Source organism: Lissotriton helveticus, chromosome 6, assembly GCF_964261635.1.
Source record: "Lissotriton helveticus chromosome 6, aLisHel1.1, whole genome shotgun sequence".
NCBI lineage: Eukaryota > Metazoa > Chordata > Amphibia > Caudata > Salamandridae > Lissotriton > Lissotriton helveticus.
In genome coordinates, this window is record NC_136067.1 from 1,702,705,298 (window position 1) to 1,702,723,858 (window position 18,561).

An 18,561-nucleotide genomic window follows, 5' to 3' on the forward strand; every position below is an offset into this window, starting at 1 on the left:
GTCTTCGTCAGGACGTGTAGGATGGGGGGAGGACGTGGGCTGATTCCTGTGGTATTGGCGGGGCGGGAGATGTCAAGTGCGGCCAAACGAGGTCCGTAGACAATCTGTGAGTAAGGAGACTTGATTGAAAATAATCAATCTGCTCTCCGTATCTGATTGTTCAAGATAGCGGGATTATTGTGAAAATTCAGGGCGATCGTCCTTCATGGACTCAGTCATTGAGAATGGAGGCGTGAGCATTCAAGGCAAGGCTCAAAGCGGAACGGACCGCTGCCAGTGTCCGATTGTATCACGATTTACTGTTTTACGAGGGGTTCAGGGCTTTTTTTTTTTCTTTTTTTTATTTTTTATTTAAGTATACAGAAGCAAAATGCAAGCCCAATCAGAAACCACCCCACCCAACCCCCCCCCCACCACCCAACACCCCCAAAAGAGCCCACTACCCACCCCTTATCCCTCCCTAGCCCCGTGCACGTGATCATTACCAGTCACCAGTAATCGGTCAAATCTAGTAAGAGAGCCAGTGTCTCTTCAGGCCCGCAGCCCGTCCATTGAATCTGTTTCTTCGTCATCCGGTTCCACCGGGGGATCAAGTGTCAAACCCCTATATTCCCCCCACCTCTTCCAGATCTTGAAATGTTTACGGGGGCACCCTCTTGCTTCAAATACCGGGCGCTCCAATCCCATGCAATAATCAATCCCTGCTTTCCAAGCACTCAACGGGGGAGCCCGCTCACTCTTCCACGCTTGCGCCAGGTCCCGTTTGGCAATGACAAGGCCCAACAGCAACAGATGACGCTTGTAAATGTTTCCACCAACACCCTCTAGGACATGGAGAAGGGCCAAACGAGGAGTCTGGGGAAGATCCCATCCCAGCACCTCCGACAGACAGCTCCATACACCCCTCCAGAACCGGGACAAACCAGCACAGGACCACACAGTATGTAGCAGCGTGACTGTGTCCGTACCACATCGCAAACACTCCGGGGACCCAATCAAGCTCGCCTTCCACAATCGCTCTCGCGTATAATAGGCCCTGTGTAGATATTTGAACTGAATCAGGCGCAAGCGCACCGCAATAGCAGCACCCCGCGGAGACTCTAGAGCCTCCCTCCAATCATCCTCGTCCAGTGGGCCAATGTCTCGCTCCCAGGCCTCTCGCAGTTTAAGGAGGGAGGGGGAACAGTGAGTGACCAATGTTTGGTATATGCGGGACACTTTCTTATCGCCCAGATCCCCCATAAAAACCTTAGCCTCCAGAGGACTGAACTCCGGCAACGACTCCAGGCCCACCAAGCTAGGTCCAAGTGCGTGGCGGAGCTGAAGATATTTAAAAAATTGGGTATTGGGCATATGATACTCAACCCTAAGCTCTTGAAACGACCTGAGTGCCGTGCCGGATACGACATTTCCTAGCGATGAGATCCCAATTGAGTCCCATCCGTCAAACCCGGATAGCGTGGCCAATGCAGGGAGCTGCCCATTACGCCACAGTGGGGTCTCGGCTGTCAGTCTGCCCCACCAACCCATGCGGCGCAGCGCCTCTCGCCATATCGTAAATACCACCTGTGTGGCACGGGGCAGCCGCTGCCGCAGTCTGGCCGAGTAGAGAATCGTGTGCAGAGTGTGGCCTTTCATCAGCAGGTGCTCCAATGCGTATGCAGGGTCCCCTCTATCTCCATACCACCATTCGTTTAGGACCAACAAGTGGGAGGCTTGGTAGTAGGACAGTACGTCCGACGTCGCAAGCCCGCCACAGTAGGTAGATAGAAAACATGTACGCAGCGCTACTCTGGCGGCGCCCCCAGCCCATAAAAAGCGTCCTAAAGCCGAGTTAACCTGCCGAAACCACTGGGATGCAATCGGGTGTGGGTGATTCTGCAGTTGGTTGCACTCCCGCGCCTCTTATACCATCTTAAATATTGCAGACCTGCCAAAAATAGTAAGGGGCATTCGCGCCCACGTTTTAAGGTCCGATTGGACTTTTTCCCAGACCGGCTCCACATTTCGCTCCCAGGAGATCGACGCAGATTCTGATAAGAAGACACCCAGATACAACAGGCCTCCAACCGCCACTTTCAGGGCCGACGCCCAGTGGCCCACTCGCGCTCCATCGTCCAACACCCATAGGGTGGACTTACGCGGGTTACGGTACAGACCTGAGACTTCTCCGAAGATGCGCATGATCTCTAACACCCGCGGGCCTGACCTATCTAGGTCTGTAAGAAAGAACAGGACGTCGTCCGCATACAGCGCAATCCTATCCGTGCGTCCCCGATCCCATCTAAAACCTTGCAACTGAGCATCAATGCGCACCCAAGAGGCAAGGGGCTCCATAGCTAACGCGAATAGGTAAGGGGAGAGTGGGCAGCCCTGACGGGTCCCCCGCCTGATTGGAAACCGCGCAGAAACAGCACCCGAGACCCGCACTGCCGCCTGAAATTTTTAATGATTTTAATTAATCACATACAATAAATTATAAATAAAAATCATACATGCTAACATTTCAAATTCAAGTACTCCGGTAAACCAAGATCAACTCCAAGTAAAAGTATTTAAAAGGAGTATACAATTTAAACATCACATGGTAGAATTGCTAATACGAAGTTTCTAAAAAAAGCCAGATGGTGCCTTAGCTTAATTTCCGAATTCCACACTAAACTGGGGAGTATAGTGGCCCACTCAATAGCCAAGAATTTGATTCCCCTCTGGAACTCCTCCCTAGCGACGGGCATCTTCCCCGAGATGTGGAAAAACGCTACGGTGCTACCCCTTAAGAAAAAACACAATGTAGCGCCAGAAGATCTGAGCAACTACCGTCCCATCAAACTTTTACCAGCCCCTGTGAAAATGCTGGAGAAGTGGGTGCAAAGACAGCTGTCTTTGTTCGTGGAGAACTCCGGTATCCTGCATGATACCCAATCTTGTTTCAGACCAGGTTTCAGCACCGAAACTGCCCTTCTGGAAGTTTCAGAATCCCTCAAATCCACAGTGGGCGCCGGGACTTCTGTGTTGCTGGTGCTACTAGATTTATTCGCTGCGTTTGATACGGTGGACCATGCAATACTACGGTCTAGATTCCAAGAGAGCGGCGTTGGGGGCACGGCACTAAGTTGGCTAAGCTCCTTTTTGTCTAACCGGTCACAGCAAATCGCCCTTCAAACACTTAAATCCAAATGTAAAAAGATCTGTTGCGGCGTCCCCCAGGGCTCAGCACTCAGCCTGCTCCTTTTTAATATCTACTTGGCTCCTTTGTTTACTCTTATTGCCAACTGGGGCGTGAAGGCGATATCCTACGCCAACGACACCCAGTTGGTGTTTTCCTTTAAAGAACAAAAGGACATAGCCCTAGTAAACTTAAAGGGCTGCTTGACGGACATTTCCCGTTGGATGAACAACAACAAGCTGAAGTTCAATGCCAGTAAAATGGAGGTACTATTCTTTGGGAACATCTGCCCTCTGCCTGCGAGCTCTGGTGGCCGCAGGAAATGGGCCTTCCACCCACCCAGGCAGCATCGGCAAAAAATTTAGGGGTTAAATGGAAGACGATCTCTCCCTTTCAGCCCAGATCACGCAGGTGTCAGCGTCCTGTTTTGGGAAATTGAAAAGCCTACGCAAAGTTATCCAACTATTGCCTGAGGAATGCAGTTGGGTGGTCATACATGCCACGGTGACGGCAAGGCTGGATTATGCCAACAGCCTATATGTAGGACTGCCGGCCTACCAGATTAAAAGGTTGCAAATAGTCCAAAATGCCGCAGCAAGAATGATGAGGAGAGTACCCTTCCGGCATCACATTTTGCCACACATCAAGGAACTCCACTGGCTGCCCGTGGCTAGGAGAATATAGTTCAAGGCACTTACTCTTGCTTTCCGTTCTCTCCATGGAAACTTCCCAAATTATTTGAAACTATGCTTGTGCAGCTACAAACAAAATAGGCCCCTTAGATCTAACGCCTTGAACCTTCTGAGCGTCCCTAGGTTCAAGAAGGCGCGTATTGGAGGTAGATCCTTTGGGACCGTGGACTCTAAGCTCTGGAGTGAGCTGCCCAACTTTCTGAGGCAAATTAAATCTGAGCCCATTTTTAGGAAAGCCTTGAAAACGTGGCTCTTTAGCCGAGATCCTTAGCGACGAGAGCACACCTGCCGGTCTTGCGGTTGCACCCATGTTGCTTTCTTAGCGCCGGGACACCTCTGCTTGAGGTAGCTGTTTGCGCTCTTATAAATGTTATTATTATTATTATTAAGTATACATGACCATAAAGAGGAGTCTGCATGCTTACAATAGCTTTGATAGAAAGTGCAAAAGATACTCTTGATAAAGTGCTTCGTGTTTGACTTTTGTTCCAGGTATTAACCTACCAAACTAAGAGATATGGAACTGATTAGCTTGACATATGTGAATGTTAACAATATACTTCATTCATGATTAGAACACTGATTGAAGTCCTCAAAGAAACAAAGCAATATGATTGGCCTAATTTCAAAATACATCATTTTGATTGATCTTGCTGGAAACAGTGAATTACAATTGGATAACTATATTGGTGCAAAATATGCAAGTAAAAGTGCTAGTGCTTGACCTGGAATTTCAAATCAACATGCTAAAAACCACCAAAATAACACCCACAGAGATCAAAACTGCTTATCTTAAAGCATAATTGCTATCCTAGTGTGCTTGATCCAAACAGAGGAATAATGCCTATTTGTTTACTTTGGATCTGCCATCATGCGGCTCAGGAATAAAAATAAGTGGCCGTAAGGAGACACCATAGCTAATAGTGATGCAGCCAAAAGGAGCTCCTTTATTAACTTTGTGAGCCTGGCTCCCATGGCTGTGGAGGCAGGTACGTCAAGGGGGAGCTAACTCTGCATGGGCCACTAAGGCAGCGAGTCAGTGTGGGAGGAACGATCAGCATGAGGCTGTAGGGATGTAGTGACTGGTGCATTAGTTGGTGTGCTGGGATGGTTAGGCAGGACACACTGCTCATTCTGCATGGTCGAAACTTAATTGGGGAAGAAAAAACAGGCTCAAATGCCTCATAATCACCACAGTGGATACAGCTGCCATTTTGAAAGAGTTCTTTTCACCAATAGAATTAGCCCAACAATCAAAATATAATCTGCACTCGGGTAATGCGCTCTGTGAGCATGTCCTGATGGTTCTGCTGGTCATACTGCTGCTGACGTATAGAGCTATGTTCTTAGCTAATACAATTACAGCATGGTGGTGGTTTCTTTCCCTTGAAAACTGATATATCATTACTTTTTATTAAGTGAGGGAACACCCCTCAAGAGATATCAGGAGTTAAAGAAGCACTATTTCTTGATGGCAGCAAAAACCAATGCTGTACTCGAGGTAACCAACATGTGGGTGGAGCCAAAGCCCCCTCTCTCAAGTGTGCTTCTGAAACTTTTTCAGTTTCTCACATAAGTGTGGTAACAACTAAGCTTTGAAATCCAACCTAAAAAGTAAATCCCTAAATCTCAGAAGTTCTGAACAACATTTGTTAACTAAGATGCTTAAAAAAGCTAAGCATAACACTATACAAGTACTTTAAGTCTCCCAGGCAATTGCACAGTTTTTTTATTAAAGCAAACTTTATTGGCATTTCTCAAATACATGTTACTTATGGCATTGTTGCAGTTGGCATAAAATATTTGGTCGGCCATGCCCAATGGGCTTGCTTTACAATGTGGACAGACATTTGTCATAGTGAGAATACAGCAGTTGCTATTGTGAATACAATGCCTATATTTTAAAGGAAAGGAGAAGCTATACATGTTGCATTATGTTGATTTACACAGTAACCGCATTGTATAGTTGAATTTTAAGAAAATGTTAATAACGTCAATACTCCCTTTAATTCCCATCCCCCCCATCCCCGATCCACTGGTACCCACATGCTTCTACAGTGTATGTAGACTAACATTGACTGTATTCTTGTCTTATGAAGAGTGTGTGGGTTTGCTGTTTTTCATACTTTACGGTGAACTCTTTGATTAGCAGGGGCTGGGATCTCAAAAGGAGGAATGTTTGGGAGGGGGAGTGGATATGTGCCCCGTTGCAGCAATTGCACAGAGTCAAGTATTTTTTGTGAAGTATTGATATCTTTCCAGTAGCATAAAAATCAGTTTTATTCAAAATCACACGGTTTTTTCCTTTCTTTCCTTTAATGGCATTAGTACCAATAATCTTGTACAATTCTCAGCTGCACCCATTGAGCCTTGACACCCATTGAAATCTTAGCATTAAGTTAACAACAGCGACTTTCTGGTAGAGGACCTGTTCATACATGCTAGAAATGGGGGTCTCTAGTTGGCAGTGGCTTGCCCCTGTCCAAATAGGGACCCTTCTTCTTGTCAGGGCAAGGAGATTACACAGCTAACAAACATCTGCTCACCCCCTTGGTAGCATGGCATAAGCAGTCAGGCTTATCTCAGAAACAATGTGTAAAGTATTTGTACAAAACGCACACAGTAACACAGTGAAAACACTATGAAATGGACACCACACCAGTTTAGAAAAATAGCCAATATTTAGCTAATCAAAACAAGACCAAAATAACATATTCCCACAAACACAAGCAAAAATATGAATATCGTAAGAATAAAGCCAAAATACAGTTCCTTGAAGTCGATAGCGCAAACCAGGGCTACCACAGCATTGTGACCAACAAATCCAACAGTTCAGTCCGACCGCGATGGAGTAGAGTGCCGGCTACGGTGTCGGGGAAGACCTGCAAACAGTACCTGGAAAATTGAAAAGGCCTTGAGGACCTTGCCATTAAGTGTGGCATCAAGGGTGTCTGTGCCGCAGGTTGGTGAGTCATCGGAGTCAAACTTGTTGCAGATTGAACTCTGTGAGATCAAAGTCAGGAGCACTGACGACTGCAGTGGTGTCGTGGGCGGTGTGTCGTGCACCTCACGATGCAGTATCCGTGGCTTCGGTGCAGGCAATAGTGTGGCGTCAGTGCTGAGCACTGGCGTCTGAGTGGATGACGCTGATGTCGGCAGCCTGAGGCTGTGGTGTTTTTGAGGGCAGCGCATCATGGCGGTCCAGACAGGGGCGTCGGTGAAGGCGCTTAGGCATCGTCGTTGGTGAGGCCAACATTGCGGTGCTGTCAAAGTCTGTGAAAGAGTTAGGTCCCCCCTTGTCAAGCCACACTACAGGGGGTGGGGGCAGCATTGTGAACTTCAAACAAAGCCCTATTCAGGTGTCAGTGACAAGTCCTCCTACCACTCTAGCTCAGGAAGACACATCAGCTTGGTGATGGGCCACCAGGTTCTGCAGGGCACACCTCCGCTCCCTTTTGTGAGACTGTCTAAGGTGTATGCACAAACTGGCCCCTGTCCGTCTAAACCACAAGCAGGCAGTGGCACATAATGGTAAAGCAAGAAAATGCTTACTTCTAAAAGCTTACATTTAAAAGCCACCTTCACTAAAAGATGTAGTTTTAATTCCTGTGCTCAGGGAGCCAAACTTCAAATCCATAGCTGTTCCCAATTAAAAGTTACACTTGTAAAAGGTTACAAGGCAGCTCCAAGGGAGAGCTAGTACTACAATAGTGAAAAACGAAATTGACAGTATTTCACTATCACGACATGTAAAACACACCGGTACATGTCCTACTTTTCACATACAATGCACCCTGCCCATGGGGATACCTTGGGCCTCCCTTCGGGGTCCTTAAATGTAGTAAAATGGAAGGTTAGGACCTGGCACGTGGGTGCACTTGCCAGGTCGACATGGCTGCTTAAAGCTACACCTGCAAACACTGTAGTTACAGGTCTGAAATAGGTTTACAGGGGTACTCAGGTGGGTGGCACAACCAGTGCTGTAGTCCCACTAGCAGCATTTGATATACAGGCCCTGGGCACACACAGTGCACTTTACTAGGGACTTACCCGTAAATCAAATATGCCAATCATGGATAACCAATCATAATTACAGTTTGCACTGGGAGCACGTGCACTTTAGCACTGATCCACAGTGGTAAAGTGCGTTTAGTACCTGAACCATCAAGAACCGAGTCCGGCACACTGTCAGAAATATATGCGGTAGAGGCAGCCAGATTGGTCCTAGGATTGCTGTGTAGGGCGTTGGCTGCATTGAAGGCTCTTCATTGGCTCCTAGTCCATAAAAGAATCCTGTTCAAACTCTTACGGACTACTTTTTGAGCCCATAGTCACCTAGGCCCAAGATATCTTTCAGTGAGATTCAGGCCTCACACTACTGTAAGAACACTGAGGTCCACCACCGCAAGCTTGCTCAAGGTTCCGGCATTCAAATTAGCTACCAGAGGCAGAAGAGCAGCCACTGTTCTGGGAGAAAAGGCCTGGGATAGTATGCCTAGGGAACCTAGAGTAATTGAACAGGAGGGGCAGTTCAGGAAATCTTTAACCCCTTCATCAGCGTTACCTACCGTGTGCTGATGACAAGCTGAGCTTGTCATGTAACGCGGTAATTCACAAATTGCCGCATACCGCGGGAAAAACGGCCGTACGCATGCGGTTAAAGACATGGATTTCCGGAATATCGGATGCTTGTTGCCTAGACCTCATTTAGGTTTTTGCTCTATGTAGCTGATCTTGTGTCACTTACAGCGCCAGGAGACTCCGTTAGGAGTGGCAGTTGCGCTATAGAAAAATCACTTTTCATTTAATTTCAAAATGACAGGGGAAACCACACTAAGGAAGCCAGGTCTAACAATGTAATATTATATTTTTTCCCTAAAGTAAAATGGCTTCTCCTATGGTATGTTCACTCCTTAAATGTTTATTCGACCCCTGTAAATGTGATATTGCATAGATACTACACTAATGTATATTTGTGTCTGGATGTAGAAATCATTGAACTAAATATATATTCTTTCCCATAATTTCTCGCCCTTCAAGTAGTGACCAGCATGAATATTTAATTTTTCTCTTTTCTGATGAACAACCTAGCACAAAAAGCTGATTAGAGCCAGGAAAGCCAACTAGCCAGGAGACCTGATGCCTGCCTTGGTTCAGCAAGACCTTCGCTATGTGTTGGAGAGTTGATCTGTCGCTTAAGGGTTGACCTGCAACCTGTAGAATGGACAGTAGTTAAGAGACCTGAACATGAGGCAGGAGAGGGACCTTCAGATCACAAAAAATGCTCCCTAGAAGAGTTCATAGGAAAAAGGGTTATCCAGACACAGTACCCGAAGTGGTAGTACCTTAGGACATCCTTATGCCTTGGCAGCACAGTAGAAGACCTCACCGCTGGCTATTGCAGTTTAATGGCAAACCATCATTGCTTCTATCCTTCCAGACAGTTATAGTCCTCCTGTTTCCCTTTGCACGACTCAATCGCAATTCCAACAGTGCAGCTCACTAGACCATGAGAAGTGAAAACAACTAGTTGCTCATCTTTAATCTGCTGACCACTCAAGACATCATCATGGCTGTAAAAGCTTGTAGGCAAGCATGGTCACCAGCAGACCTACATCCCACTCATATGTGTAAGAATAGCTTTGCAGCTAATCCAGTCAGAACTATCAACTCCTCCTTAGACAAAGGTTTCTTACCCAAAAGAACTAAATGCTTTGCGTAAATGCTCCTTAAAACAAGCAGTCCTTCAACCGAAAGTGTCTTCTAGTTATCTGCCAGTCACGAACTGTTCCTACGCAAAAAGACTGAACAATCTACTCCCGACACACATATGTTCATTCATCGAAGAAAATAACCTTCTCTCAGATTACCAAAACAGATTCTGGTATAGTTAGGGTCTGAAGCAACACTGGTTTCCACATTGGATGATTTTAAAACTACAGAGAATTTACATGGAGTGCCAGCAGCCTATTACTTGAACGCTCCCTTGTGTGTGATTCTTTTCAACATTGTAAACTTCTACAGACGCTTTAAATTGGAAAAAATCTTCCTTAAAAAAACTTTGCTTCTATAGTCCAGCTAGACCTCTACATTCTAGGCTAGCACCGCTGCAGATAATACCTACTACAAGAATATATCCAGGCAACAATTTTTTGCCTGCTCTTCTGTAACAGTCTGACGCATTCCTGCCCAGATGTCGATCAATTATGCTACAAATGTGGGAACTGCTCAATGTGGTGTGCTAACAACAACTATTTCATTTTTATTTAGCATAGTAAAAATCTGTGGCAGTGCAATTTCAGGCACTAATTTTACCAACTCATTAGCATACATTTAATCTCAGGAAGCAGGAACGGTATTTTAGAAACTGAACCTGTGACTTGCCAGTCACACCTCCTCAGCCAACAAATCATATGGTAACCCTCTAATATGAGACCTGTACATAAGAGCAGCCTTAAACATGAATATTTTGCAATGTCGAAATCGGTAAAGTAAAATTGTACCATGGGTCAGGAGTCTTTTTCTGGGCTTGCACTTATATTTCACAAGCAAATTGCCACAGAAGGAATTAGCAAATTGATAAAAAGGGCTTTTGTCTTTAAGTAACTATATGAAAATTCATCTAATGTGCTTTGGATTAAAATCTGTACAAGTTGCTTTTAAATTGTCAAACACTCCATCTGCTGTCAGTAACCTATGGACAATATCACATCCACAAAACCTGCTCATTCTTATTGGTCAGGTTTGTCCAATATATTTAAATTGCGGTTTGTCAAATCTATTTCTCATATTGGCGATTAGGATGGCTCCCCCCGTCATTGCATGAAATACTGTTGCTGCCCCTTTGTTGGAAGTGTTAGCCCTCCGCCCCCCCAAGTTTTGGTCTAATTGCACCCCTGATGAGCAACACTTGGGAAGAGGGATTTTTTGAAAACAACGAATGTATTTTGTATTTTATACTTCTTAAGCGCAGCTGTCACCCAAAGGGTATCCTGGCGCTGAGACCATATCTTTCCATCAGATGAAGCACACTACATTGCTCTTGGAAACAGGTGGGTCTTAAGATCCCTCTTGAAGGAAGTCAGATCTTGTCTACTCCTCAGCGCCAGAGGTAGGGTATTCCATAACGTGGCGGCCGTGAAACTAAAGGCACGGCCGCCCATCCTCACTTTGTTAATCCTGGGAACCGTCACCAGGAACGCTGAGGAAGATCTCAAAAGTCTAGCAGCTTGATACCAAGAGAAAAGATTTTGAAGCGGTATCGGTCCCAGTCCATGCAGAGCCCTGAAAACAAGGCATAATGCCTTAAAGGCAATCCTCTGCTGGACAGGTAGCCAATGAAAATCAGCCAGTGCTGCAGATGAAGAAGCAGCACGTGAACGAGATAGAGCCAATTTGGCAGCCATATTTTGAATCCTCTGCAATTTTAGGATCAAGGTCTTAGGGGCTCCCAGAAGTAGTGCGTTGCAGTAGTCTAACCTACTGAGAATAGAGCTACGCACTACCTCTGCTCTAGCTCCCAGGGGAAGTAACGGCAAGATCTTACGTAGGGCACAAAGCAAGCCCATACAAGTCGCCGCAGTCCTATTAACAGAGACGTCAAGCTGCAGATTAGGCTCAAACAGAACTCCCAAATTGCGGGCCGATACTGCGGCCTCCACCGTGCCCGGGATGGAAGTTGGCCAGAAGTCATCCGGTAGTGGGCGGGGGAGTCGGTCTAGGGAGCAATGGAGAACCTCAGTTTTTGACCCATTAAATTGAAGCGAGTTAGCTCGCAGCCATTCTGCTGTTGCCGACATACAACGGTGAAAGGTGTCCCTCGACACTGTCTCTGTACCCTCAAATGAAAAAATCAGTTGAGTGTCATCGGCATAATTGATGACTGATATGCCAAATGACTTTATCAGGTCTACCAGGGGTCGAAGATATAGATTGAAAAGGATCGGACTGATCGCTGACCCCTGGGGGACACCCTGATTCACCTGTCGTGTGGCTGATCGAAATGGTGGTAACGCCACAGCTTGCTGTCTGTTGCAAAGGTAAGATGTTAACCATCTTAAAGCCAGGCCAGTTACTCCCACGCTCCGAAGGCGGCCCAGTAGAACCGCATGGTCCACCGTGTCGAACGCGGCCGACATGTCAAGCAGCACTAAGAATGCTGACTTACCCCTGTCGACACGCGTTCGTAGATCATCCAACACGGTAACCAATGCGGTCTCGGTACCATGAGCCGGCCTGAAACCAAATTGGGCTGCATCCAGGCAGGAGTTGGTTTCCAGGAAGTTGGACAAGGCTCTCGTGACCAACTTCTCGATGATTTATAATTGGCCGGACATAAAGGGTCCAGAGAAGCCTTTTTTAGCAATGGTGTTACTATTGCCAACTTCCAACTGTCGAACTGATGCTGTGGTCAGCGACTGGCAGCAGATGGAATAGAGCGGGGGAAACAGCTCGTCTTGGACTTCCAGATCTTGTGTGGCATTGGGTCAAGCGGTGATCCTGAGGACACGCCATTAGCCAGGACGCAAAATTCCTCCAGCGAGGGGATAGGAAAACAGGACAGCTGGGGGAGCTCTTCCTTGTTGTCATCCCACTCAGAGCTCGAGTGGTGGGGGAATTCTGAAGAGGAGGATAAAGATAGCGCGGACTGCCCAGAAATCCGGAGTCCATTCAAAATTGTCCTGATTTTCTACTCGAACGCGAGGGCCAAGGGATCACATAATTCCTGAGAGGCCGGGATAGCTGGTACTGTACAGGACGGATTGGCTAGATTATTGACCAGCTTAAACAGGGTCTGCGACTTATTAGGGGCCTTTGCCAAGGTGTCTTCCAGGAACTGTGCTTTGGCCCTCCTTAGCTGGGCCTTATAATCCTGCAGGGCCGCTTTATACGCTGCCTTATCCGACTCCCCATACCCTCTCCTCCAGGCACGCTCCGCCTGTTTGCAGCGGAGCTTATGCTGTCCAAGATCGCTGAAAAACCAGGCATTGGCTCTTCCAGGTCTGTCCCTCACCCTCCGTAAAGGGGCCAGCTCATCTAATGATGTCGAGATTTGCTGGCAGAGGACGGCATAGCTCTTATCCACACTATCCTCCTCAGTAAAAGTTCTGGGCAGTAATGTGGGTAGGTTCGATTCCCTTAAAAGGCGAGACCATTGCCTATTGAACTTGGTGCCGCCCGGGTCACTTATATTTAACGGACCAGGCAGGGAAATAGACATAAGGATCAGTGCATGGTCGGTCCAACATTGATCCACGACCTCTTTGACTGCAACCAGCTCCTTCTCAGCAAATACTAGATCTAGAGTGTGCCCCTTAGCGTGAGTAGGTGACCGAACCAGCTGTACAAGTTGTATATTGCTACACGCTTGGCAAAGTTCTCTGTAGGCCAGATCTTGAGGGCCAGAGGGGCAAAGATTGAAGTCGCCCAGCACTAAAAATCTAGCATGTGAATTTGAGAGGTTATAGATCAAATCCACCAATGACTGGAGGGCCGAAGTGGTCAGAGAGGGCGGTCTGTAGCATAAGAGACCTGCTACCAGAGTGCCGCCCTGGGCCGTAATAGAGAAACCCATGAGCTCAAACCCCAATACCTCTTTTACCACCAGCTGCGAGAGGGAGATTGAGTCTCTGAAGATGTATCCTACTCCGCCCCCTCTACCAGAGACTCGAGGGGTGTGTCTTATAAGGTAACCTGGTGGACAAGCCCAACCAAGTTCCACCCCACAGTCCACTTTGGCCCAGGTCTCAGTAACAAATAGTATATCCAAATGTGAAGATTCTATTAAAAAGGCAATCTCAGCATAGTGCTTTACGAGAGAGCGAACATTCAGCAAACCACAGGAAAGGGTCCTGAGAGGAGATGGAGCCGATGTACATTTCGTACCAACATCAATGTGAATCGGTAGATCATACGAATCCTCGCGAGAATCTACCAGCTGAGGAGTTGCCGTAGGTTCCGGCTCGTAGAGCCTCTGGACCCAACCAATATGGCGCCTGCAAAGTGGCCCAAGCCTCAAACACCCACCCAAGATGGTGGTCGGAGCGCCACACACAGGGACCACCTAACTAAGTCCCGCCAAGTGCGGGTGTAAAACGATTATAGTGCAGGTAAGCCTGACTATTCCCCAAATTGTACTGTATGGCAAGCGCCTGATAGATAGGCAAAAATACAGCAGCGCGATCAAAGGCAGTGCGATTAAAACAGTATGCCCAGGTAAACAGCTTAAGACAAAGTAAAATGCACAGCAATGCGCGCGATGTCGAAATTGACAACTATATTTTCCCCATTGAAGTGAATATAATTTCACTCATGAGGCAGGTAAATTAAAGCAATAAGTGGTGGAACACGCACTACTGAGTTGAGTGAGGTGTTTAAATTGTTGTGTGCCTCAGAGGTAGAATCAAGAAATCTATCAACAAGCATTGGTCCATCCTTGCCCTAGAGCCAGACTTGAAAGGTATTTTTACTGCAAAACCGTTTTTTGCCTACAGTCCAGCAGAACTGTTGTAACGCATCCACGAAGGTCTCCGGAATCAACACATCTTTTTCTTTTCGACGCTTCCCATAGCTGCTGCTGTTTGGCTTGGTGAATTTTGTCGCAACAACAGGTACTTTCCAAGAAATCACGCATCCATAGTTTTCTATGGAATCAGTAGCTAAAACCTTTTGAAAGGCATTTTTCTTAATACTTGTATGTTGGATTTTTGTAGTTTTGGTCTTGTTAAGTTTAGATAAAGATACTTAACTTTTCTAAACAGGTGTGGTGTCCATTTGTGGTGTTATCACTGTGTTACTGTGAGTGTTGGGGACAAATACTTTACACATTGCCTTTGGGATAACCTTGTCTGCTCGTGCCAAGCTACCGAGGGGGTGAGCATGGGGCTGTCTAAAGTGTGAATCCCCCTTACCCTGACTAGAAGCAAGGGTCCCTATTTGAACAAAAGTACCTACCTCTGCCAACTTAGAGACCCCCATTTCTAGCACCAGGTGACCATATTAATGGGATCAGTCATAGCTCTCAATGTAACACTCTCACCTTGGGTTGGGCAGTCTCTAAATATACATATCTAGCCAGTCTCTGGCCAACCAATCAGGCTGTGGTTCATGTATCCATGACGATTGCATGACTACTGAGCACAAAACAACAATAATCCCCGTAGCTCCCACACCACCCTTGGGCAGAATCTCACTCTAACCATATATGTCTCCCCAAGCATAGCTAAGCAACATCCGTCCCACCCCCTCATAGTACCTATCTCAACAACGCTATCCTAGAAACCTACCAATGTCAAGCACAGAGGAAATCATCAATCCCCTGACACACAAAAACCAATGTTCCACAGATCCGAGGAGGCAGCATCACCCCAGAGTTAATCTTCAACCTAGGAGTAAATGAATCAACAGCTCGGAAGGGAAGGGGGGGATAAGGCACCTCTGTCTACTGTTGAGATCCATACCTGGCCTCCTCTCTTTCCATCCATCAGTCCACCGTGACCCTCATTTCGTCCTGCCAAACCACCACCTGGGACTCCATTGCCACGCTTCCCCTGTCCCCCGCAGTGCCTCCTCTCTGAGGGTCAAGCTTTTTCCCAAAATGGGGTGCAGGAGGCACATGCCCTGCCCATTGCAGGTGGGCGTCGTTTACCTTGAACCTGGAGTCAATCCCAAACCTTCTCTGGGGAGTAAAAAAGTGGGATTTTCCCCCATGTAGTACTTTCGGTTTTGCAGGGAACAGTAGCATGTACCGCAGGCCCATACCCTCCTGTTTTTGTTGCACCCCTGCAAAGGTTTGATGAAGTCTTTGAACTTGCAGGGTGTAGTCCGGGAAAATGCAAATAACATGGTTTTGAAAATTAGGGTCTCTAGACCACCTCTAGACCTGCCGGTAGGATCTCATCGCTATCATAGTTAAGGATTTAGCAATTTCTTGTCTGCGGAGGCTTGCCTGGAGGCAGGGATGGGAAGCACCAGCGCTCTATGAGCCTGTTTTATCACAAGGAGACCCGAAGGGCTCTCTAGGCCAATGGCCTTTTTTAATCCATCTCCCCATGTAAAGCTCGGAGGTAGTTTCTTCAATTTTCTCAGTGAAGCCCACAAAGCGCAGGTTACATCTCTGGGCTCGGCCCCTCTGGATCCTCAACTTCAAGACGCTGTGGAATCTCATATTGCAAATCAACTGTAGACTTAAGAGCCCTCACCTCTTCTTTTAGTGCAGTCACAGTCTGCTGAGTGTCCAAGTAACTTTCTGCAATTTTTCGTAGGCTATCTCTGAGTAGATGGTGTCAATCTGTCAGTCTTGGCTTCCAGGGTGGTTTTACCGTTCTCTGTGACCGCCAGGATTTGTGCCCATGACGGAACTTACAGCTCCTGTAGCTCCCTACGACAGTCTGCTGCCAGCATACCTCGTCCACCTCCTGGTCTATAGGCTGCAAATTGATAAATTCTTGTCTGCTGAGTCCCCCTTGGCAGCCTATCCTTCACCCTTCTGGTGTGTGAAGATGATCAGGCATTTCCTGCCATGTAGTTAAGGTAGATTCTCAAGAGCAGCTAGCAGTATCTGGGGTTATCTGTGCAGGGGAGGGAGGAAAACTGGCAATTACTGTCCTCCACAGTTCCCTCAACCGCCAGGACTGAAAAATCCCATCGTCCATCCCAAATGACGAAAGGGAGAAATGTGTAGGGTAATTGGGTAAATCCTCAGTCTCTGGGTAGAGTTGTCTTGTACTTCTAGGAGGCTGCCAATAAGACATAGAGGGATGGAGAAAATCACACCCCCGGCTCAGCACTCCACTGACTTTGTTCCAGCTACTGTAGCCCACACGGCTAGTCCATGCTCCCCACGCTCCAATCTGTTCTCTAAGGAAGCTCTAGAGCAGGGCGATCAGGCCCACCAAGTCATTCGTAGTCCAGTAGTATCTTCAGTCTTAATCTGTCAGTCAAATTCAGTAAATACTCCATTTGTATAGAAATCTTGCCTTCCAGGTTGTAATGACTAAAAATTGTTTACCAGGTCTGGAAGTAGCATAGGCCTCGACCCACACATGTGCTTTATATACCTCACTGCAGAAAGGTTGTTTAGCCAAAGATTCACACCAGTATGCATGTTTACTGGCCAGACACTTGATTATAAAGGAGCCTGATAAAAACTCCAAGAAGGTGATATATAATTGCATTTCCACTATCCGTCCCCACCCCCTTCTCCTGATTTGACCATTTCTCAGTCTGCTAAACAGGAAATGATGGCGTCAAAGCTAATCACATAATTTGGAACCTTATCAAAGTAATGCCGCGCCACATCATATGATCCAGCTTCACTGGTAAGTTATTATAGATAGAGGGAGGGTCTGCATGAATTTGATGACCGTACAGAGAAGACCATTAAAGGTTAAACCATTTGACACAATCCCTTCGCCGTCTACAGTAACAAACTGCATCAACAAGTTACTCTGCTTCCAAATGGTTTTTACTCACTCCCATCCAGTTTAACCTTACACTAACCCTTACTCTATCCTTTTCTTCAACCCGTAGTCGTAACATGCACCCTTACTGTAAACCGGACTGTCACTTTTTAAATTCCCTTTATTGTAACCCTTAGCCTAAATCTTACTCTCATCCTAAATGCAATACAAAAAGTAATCAGACTTTAAAATGTCATTAATTAATTAAAAGTACCACATTGACCTCCGTGCTAATAAAAACAATCGAAGTAACAACTTTCCCAAACTTTTCATTGTACTTAGTTTTTGAGGGGGGATTTTTGACTGGTTTCTTCCATTCTTAATTGTTAATTTAATTCTCTCTACATATGACTGCCGTTAATCGAGTTGTAAGATCTTCCATTATTGCAGAGTCCAGAAATAGAGTGAGCTACGAAGGCCTGAATCTAAGCTGCCAGAAGGCCCATAATTGTGTGTCAGCTAGACCTCTTTCTGTGAAAAGACAACACTAAAGTAGAGGAGAGATTATCAACCACCCTGCATTAAAATGTGCAGAAAATTGAAGCTTTCCACTATGAAATACCTGGCATTGAAGTATCTGAGATTCAGCATGGATTCAGACCTTTTTCTTTTTCATACATCACGTAGGTGGTGCTCAAATGGCCTCTGGGGTGCAACTTTTTCTGATGAACTTTCTGCAGTCTTCCTTACAATGCTGGTTGTTTTCTTTGGTCCATGATTTGGAATTAGATGTTTGAACTAATATAATTCAGCCACCTGTATCCTGGTTATTTGCTCCTTTCTGAAACTGATTATCCCAAATAAATTACAGGGAATATTGGAGGACATGTGTGCCTTGTCTAGTCCGATGATGGTACTTTTGTACTTCCCTTAATCATGTACAAATTGATCTTCAACCAGTATCTTGGTGCTCTGCTTATATGGGCCAATTCTACATTAGCAGTCTGTACTTCCTTTCCACTGTGATGGTGGTCCTGAATCTTGTTGGATGTCTAGGGGCATTTTATCACCACATCCCTGACCATTGTTGAGTGGGAGTCAGATTTACCCAGATATGTAGAGTTTATTCTAAAATGATTCATCTCACCTCCTCTTTGGGTCCCGTCCACACTTTGTCACTAATTTGAGCAATTTAGGATCATTATTCAGGGTCCCTGTGACTTTGCTGGCAGTGGCTAGATTAATTAGTCTGTAGTTTGTTGGGCGCTGGTTTCTAATTATATACTACGTATGTATTTAGCCT

At 46.3% G+C, this 18,561-nt stretch overlaps 1 protein-coding gene across 4 annotated transcripts in view; it reads left to right on the forward strand.

The window, feature by feature from the left end:
• Positions 1 to 18,561, forward strand: part of MACROD2 (mono-ADP ribosylhydrolase 2) — a 1,869,528-nt gene that overhangs the window by 84,395 nt on the left and 1,766,572 nt on the right. The window lies entirely within an intron of this gene.